This window comes from Strigops habroptila, chromosome 3 (genome assembly GCF_004027225.2).
Source record: "Strigops habroptila isolate Jane chromosome 3, bStrHab1.2.pri, whole genome shotgun sequence".
NCBI classification, from domain to species: domain Eukaryota; kingdom Metazoa; phylum Chordata; class Aves; order Psittaciformes; family Psittacidae; genus Strigops; species Strigops habroptila.
The window spans coordinates 85,788,332-85,795,242 of NC_044279.2; the positions used below are offsets into that span (position 1 = coordinate 85,788,332).

A 6,911-nucleotide genomic window follows, 5' to 3' on the forward strand; every position below is an offset into this window, starting at 1 on the left:
TGACACAGCCAAGCCAGAGCCTGGAATCTCTTCTGCAGAATGAGCAGTTCTATATCTTTATTTTCCTGAGAGCCCTTGTCTAAAAACAATCATCTGCAAATTGTAATTTTTCTCCACCTTTCATAAATATCAGCCATAGTGCAGCCCTCTCTCCCCCTCTCTTTTTCTTATTCAGGATATCAGGCAGATAAGAGTTATCAGTAAAGGTCATCCTCAATTTCTGTACAGAAATGATCTGTCTCCGGTATGTAATAAACATTTATCCATGCCTTTATTAGCTATATTGAATCTGACAGTTCTGTTAAACCATTTTCTTTCATTTTGCTAGGTCATGACGGTTAATGCTGCTAAAAAATCTCATCACTGCTTTTGATCACTGTATTGTCTTCTTGGTATTATCAAGATTTTGTAAAGGTAAGCACTGGCTGGAATGACCTATTAAAGTTACAGCCCGTTGAGTTCCTGGCTTTTCTCTCACCACAATAAAAAAGCAGAGGAGTGCAAAGCATAAATTCTACTTTCGGGGTTATATTTAGTTGTGCAGTTGTCATTTAGTAGAGCAGTCACTTTAAGCCCACTTTGTATCGGTTTCGCTCCATCTTTTTCACATCCTTGAGTTTCTGAAATGGGGCTGGAAGCCACACCATGGCAAATAAGCCCAATTAGTAGGACCAGGAGGTGATGTCCCAGTTAACTCCTACCCTGCCAGCAGCGCTTTAGGCATCTGCTGGGGATTCGAAAACAATTCCATGATTTACAAAGCAGACTCCACCTGCAGACTGAGAAACATTTAAGGCATTTCCATTCGCTCTCACATGCTCATAGAATCACAGAATCACAGAATGGTTTGGGTTGGACAGGACCTTAAGATCATCCAGTTCCAACCCCCTCCCATGGGCAAGGTTGCCTCACACTAGACCATGTCGCCCAAGGCTCTGTCCAGCCTGGCCTTGAGCACTGCCAGGGATGGAGCATTTACCACTTCATTGGGCAACCTGTGCCAGTGCCTCACCACCCTCACAGCAGCAGCACTCCAAACCCCACTGGAAGACACACGCAAACCTATGTCAGATTTGCTGCAATTCTCCTCTCTCTCCACCCAGCTCTATGTTTCAAGCACTAGGACAGATTTTCTTTCAGCTTAACGTGATTTGGTTGCATCTAAGCAACCAGGGTGCTTTTCTTCATCCTCTGCCCATTGCCTTCCCTTCATGCTTACACCAAATTCATGACTATGGTGCCTAAGTACATGGAATGTTTTTCAAACTCACTGTTGTCTAGAATTACTTGGGGGGGGGGAGGGGCGGAGAGAGAGATAAATCAAGCAGAAATCCCTTAGTAAGCCTTATTGAGTTCCTCTTGCATTCTCTCACTCCACAGTGAGATCAACCATCACAATTTTCATGGCTACGGTATCAAACCACTGGTCCCCTGACCCAAGAGACCAAGCTGTACCCCAATTTGCATGCTGTGAGCAGTATAAAGCACCAATTTAACATGGTCTTGTGCCCCTCATGAGTATACAGCAAGTTTTACTCTCAGAAGTCACTTGCATGGGAATGCAACTAACCTTCAACATACATGCACAAGTCTCATTTGCAATGCAACCCTGACAGTCTCCGTGTGGAGTTTAATACAAGTTTAACCTGCTCTTCTATGCTGTGAGGCTGTGGGAATTGGCAAGCCGGTGCTGAGCAGAGGTCCTTTCAGCCTGCTGTCCTGCCAGCCACAGTACCCAGAAACAGCAGGTTCAGAAGGTATCTGTTGTGGTGGTTTGCAAGAGAAACCTGCCTTCAGGAGGAATGCCTTCCTTATCCCCATCGAGCTGTGAACAGCTCACACAGAGTAAAATAAACAAACACATAAAAAGAACACTCTCCTGACCATAGCACTGCAGAACTGGGCAGTCTGGGGACACTGCAGACAGTCACAGTGACTTCCTTGGAGCAACGTTCAATATCCATAGCTAAAAATCGACTTTCTGCCTGAAGCCCTGTTTTCAGATACAGACTGTAACAAGGGGCTCGAGGTCAGTGGTATAAAAGGGCCTATTATCTCTTCCTGTAAGCAATACGCTGCTTTTCAATTTCCTCAAGCATTCCTTTCTTTGGCAGCAACAACCTACCCGCTTCTCCTCTTTTTCCAGCTGAACCTAGCTGTGCCTTCAGTGACTTCCAAAGGCAAACAGGGACGGGCAAACACGGCAACACACAAGAACAGGTTGCAAAATGTTTTCCTAGTCTGCATGACAACAAGCACATTGAAAAGATAAATCTCTCCAAGTGCTTCTCCACATGGTCTCCATCACCCCATGTCCTGCAAGCCCATGTTCACCACGGTCAGCGTGATCTACTCTTCTCACAAAGGTAGGAGAAGAGGTCCTACCTCTGTGATAAAAAAGAATGGCAACCTTGTAGACACAGAGGCTGGCGTCCCTGCTGCCAGAACACTGGTAAGCCCTGGGGAAATGCAGGAATTCCCTACCCTGGCTTTCTGCGTGCCAAAAATCCCACAACTTTGAATAAAAGAAGATCAAGGGTGCTAACCCCGATGCCCCAGCTAACTTAACCCAAACCTTGCTCCCAGTACCCACACTGGGAGAAAGAGGCCTTTCTTCCTTGTCTCTAAATGGCCACCCAGCATAAGTATCTCCCCATAATAATTCATGAACAGGCTTCAAATGGTGCAGGCTTGGAAGAGGAGGTTGCCTCAGACATGATAATCCTTTTCACCAGCCCAAGTTAGAAATGCAGACAATAGACACACAGACCAATAGATGCACTCTGACCTTGACGTTTCAGACCACCAGGCTGTTAAACAAGAGGCAGGACCCCTGTGGTCATGGGAATCTCCAGCATGTGCTTATAACTGTAACACTATATTTCTTGGTGAACTTTGCCTACTCTAATCTTTAACATTTTCCAGGTGCATATCTACTTGCAAAATGTTATGCACTCTGTATATGCACAGACATGCACACAAAGTATAAGGTGAGGAAGAGAAAGAGGCAACTCCCCATAACAGCTTTTAAATGACGAGCTAGTGGCAGCTACTGCCTTCAATTCTTCACTTATCATCCCTGCTCCTTTAGTTCAGTTGATCAATAAAAATTTGCTATTGAGCCTTCTGATACTCTAAACAGGTAAATCAATGCCCTACTGAAGACAGAAGTTTTGTCCCAGGGCTCTGTTTCCTCGGTATTCTACCTAAAAGCAACAAAGAGGTTTCTTAGAGCTGGAAGCAACTGAGCTGTTGCTTCATGTGCTACAGAGAATTCACCTCAAGCAGTCAGCTTTGCTGGGCTTAGCCCCCTCTCTGCACACTTCCTCCTCTGCACATCAGAACAGGACTCCAAGTGGATATAGAACAAATTAGTTTCAAAGGGCCTGTCTTCCAGGAAGATGGAAGTTCTGATGTCTGACTTCTGTAGGAGCTAGCACATTTGTACAAAGAAGCACAAACATCCATTAAAATCACCTAATTGACCAATTTTCCAAGTTATTTGTCTTTAAAATGAGACATTTAACATGTCCTGCTATATGCTGATGTATTTCAGTAGCCCAGAATAAACACTGCCTAAGAACTAAACCCCATATCCAGATAATGCAGCTGGGAGTTAATGATTACAATATGTGACACTTCAAATACACCAAGTCAATGACATTTAGCTGATCTGTCTTCCCTACTTTTCTCTAAGCAGGTTGGCAAAAGAAGAAAAATGGTTCATCTACTAACAAGTTTAACACAACCTTGAAATAAATTATATTCAAAAGCTCGAAGCCTGGCTCAGTTTAATAGTTAAATCATTTATTCCTAGGCTAAAAAAGAAATAAAATTAAAAAAACCCTGCCCTGAAGTCATTATCAGCATGATCCTGTATTTGAAGTCTTGCAAAATGTTCAAGGAACTGCCCTTGTGGTTTGGCCAAAAGGAAACAACATGCTCAGTGGCTCTCTGCAGGCCCAAGAACATGGAGACTCCCAGTATGAGAATATTAAATTATTATGGCTCCTGCAACAGGGAGCACAATTGTTAGTGGCCCCCTTCCTCTGATGGCCAAGCTCTCTTCCTCCCTGCTGGGAGCACTCATTGTCCTACCTAATATTTGCATGCTTTGATAATAAGAACATTGTCAAGATAATAGCAGGGAAGTTTCAGTTGAAACTCAATTTTCCAAAGCCAGCTGTGCACGGCCCCAGTCACGTTTTCTATGAAGATGATTTCAAAAAGCAAAATTAAGCCTTGCTCCTGAGGAAAAGAAAAAGAAATTATCCCCTTCCCCATAACAAGAAGAAGAAGAAGAAAGGAAAGAAGGGTTACTGGACAAGAGCAGGATGAAAATCACTTCCTGGAGAAATTATTTTTACATGAGTTTAAACTTCTTTTTGTTCCCCAAAGCATTTTGGTCAGTGCAAGCAAATAATACTGCAAACAGAAAAGCAGGCCTTAAATCACAGAATAATTACTTTTGTGAGCTTTATTGATTGCACTGATCTAGCTGAAAGAGTTTGGGGGCTTTCATCTCTCATCCACCTTCCTGCATGACACAACCATTCACCAGCTCAAATGAGGTGGGACATAATGTGATTTTTGGAAAGAATAGTACTATTGTTGAAGTTCGAAAAAAATCTGTATTTCTTTGGGTTTTGGCAAACTTGCTCCTTTGTCCACTCAAAATAATGGCTTAAAAAAAGAAAGGAAAAAGAAAAAAGTGCGCTCCCTCTCCCCTTTTGCCCTTTATCCCTATTTCAGACTATGTCATTCTGAGTTATCATGGCTGAGGGACTTTTAAACACTCGTGAAAAAGCTCTGCAAGGGCAAACGTCATGGGCCGAGCCCTTGTCGGACAAGAAGCTGTACCTCTGGCCATATGGCTACCCAGAACCTCAAAGACTGTGCTCTGTCTCCCCACCTCTCTTTAGTGCTTTTTGCTCACTTTGGCCTCGTTTTACACTTCAAATAGCTTTCTTTATAAAGGCATCTGAATTAAAGTATTTTTCCCGGTGCAATACACTCCTCCCCAGTTCAGTTGAGACATCACAGATATTTGCTTCTGAGTTCAGGAACTTTCTTTCTGTGAATGGACTGCACTTAGACATGCTGGTCTGCAGTAACATCAGCACCAAAGCCCTTTTCACTCAACAGAAGAGGATCAGAATCCAAACCAGCCTCCCACTAGGACACTGAGGAACAAAAACCCATCTCAAGCCAAGCCAGCTATCACCTTCCCTTGCTGACATTTCTGCAGTTCAAACAGGTCTGTACAGTCCTTTAGCATAACTAAATTCAGAGAGTGTACCTCAGGCAGTCCAAAACACAGATGATTGAATTCCACTGCACTTTAGGTCATTTGTACTGAGCAGGGAGTGCTCACAATGTCATCTGGATTCTGACCCTTTGTAGGCAAGAGAAGACCAACTTCAACTAGTGGGCCTGACAGCAGGAATCCATTCACTGAGCCCCTCAGATTTTTTTCCTACTGCACAGCAGAAAGCAGACTTTACAGGACAAGTGCCTGTAGTGCGCTCCATTCTTTGCACATGTCTCAACCATCAAGCAGCTGGTGGGGTGACCTACCCGGGAGGTTTTGGACACCACATGGCTTTATGTGTTTCTGGCCCCTGTAGGCTGCCAAGAGGGTCAGACGCAGTTAGAATGCAAGCACCGAAACCTATCTGCTTTTTTCACATGAAAAGGGGGATGTGTCTCTTCACTGCCTTGTGCCCTGTTGAGTTATTTATATAGCAAGAGTGAAATGAGCATAAATTACTAACAAGTGAAATGCCTTCACTGACTCACACTTGCAGTGCGGTGCTGTCTGAGCAGGAATAATCACAGGAGATGCAGCACAGAACAAGAGCAAAAGCATGCAGGATTGCTTAGGCAAAGCTGGAGCCTCAGGCAGAACCTACTGGAAAGGTATGTTCTAGAAGGCTGTTCCCCACAGCAGCGAGGAAGCTGCTGGGGGAGTGTCAATCTGTAAAAGAAATCAACAAAGAGCAGAGAGGTTAGCTGACCTGATACTCCTAAAGTAAGTACTAAAATAAGAATGGCAAGTCATGCCCTCACTTCTGCCAGTACCGCCTTCTTCACAGAAGTTTGAAGAACTGACCACAGTGCTCACCATTCATCCTTTCCTTCCACTGACCTACCTGGACAATGGCATCCCACCACCACCTCCCCTGTTAGAAGACAACAAAAAGACAACAAAACCATTTCTAAATGCTTTCAAGTACACCACATAATCCTTGCAGGATAGATACAGACATATACTTATGCAAACGTCTCAGCCACACAAAAAGGGCTAGTCCCAGGCAATCAGTTAGCTGCATGCCCACCTGTGTTTGACAGCAAGTGAACCTTCGTATGCCATACATAAAGTTATTTCTTTGTTTCATCTTCTGCTAAATTACCCATTTGCAGCAAAAGAAATTGGAAGCATGTCCAAAGAATATGTATGTGCAATACCAACAGCCCCACTGTGGCATCGCCCTCTTTCACTAAGCTGAACTGAGGTATGGCTCCAAAGGGCTGGGAATAAGGAGCTGACAGAAGGCAAAAGTATTGCACGTAGTTAGAAACACACACAAGTGCACATACATACAAACACCTATACATGCTGTGAAAGAAAAAGAATGTTCCAGAGTAGTCAGCTTACTTGCAATGGCAATTAAGCATCCACCACACACACAAATTAAAGGGAGACCTTTGTGGCCTGAAATTGGTGTTATTTCTGTATAATGCTGTCTCTGTTGTTTGGATTCTCTGGAGTGCCATCAGTGTAAAAGACAGCAGCAAAGCAGGTCTAGTTCACCATGTTTAACACAGTGAAACTTGTCAACATTGAACTTCTTTTATGCTGCATAAAGAGGGCCACTTGATTGGCTGTTTGCCTTGCCAGTGAGAAAGCT

The 6,911-nt window shown here is 43.8% G+C and overlaps 1 long non-coding RNA gene across 3 annotated transcripts in view; it reads right to left on the reverse strand.

Annotated features, from left to right (window-relative positions):
* Positions 1–6,553, reverse strand: part of LOC115605792 — a 29,047-nt gene extending 22,494 nt beyond the window's left edge. For all 3 annotated transcript variants that reach the window (XR_003990727.1, XR_003990729.1, XR_003990728.1), the window contains exon 1: positions 5,800–6,553. This is a non-coding gene — a long non-coding RNA (uncharacterized LOC115605792). The remainder of the gene's footprint in view (positions 1–5,799) is intronic.
* Positions 6,554–6,911: the final 358 nt, after the last annotated feature.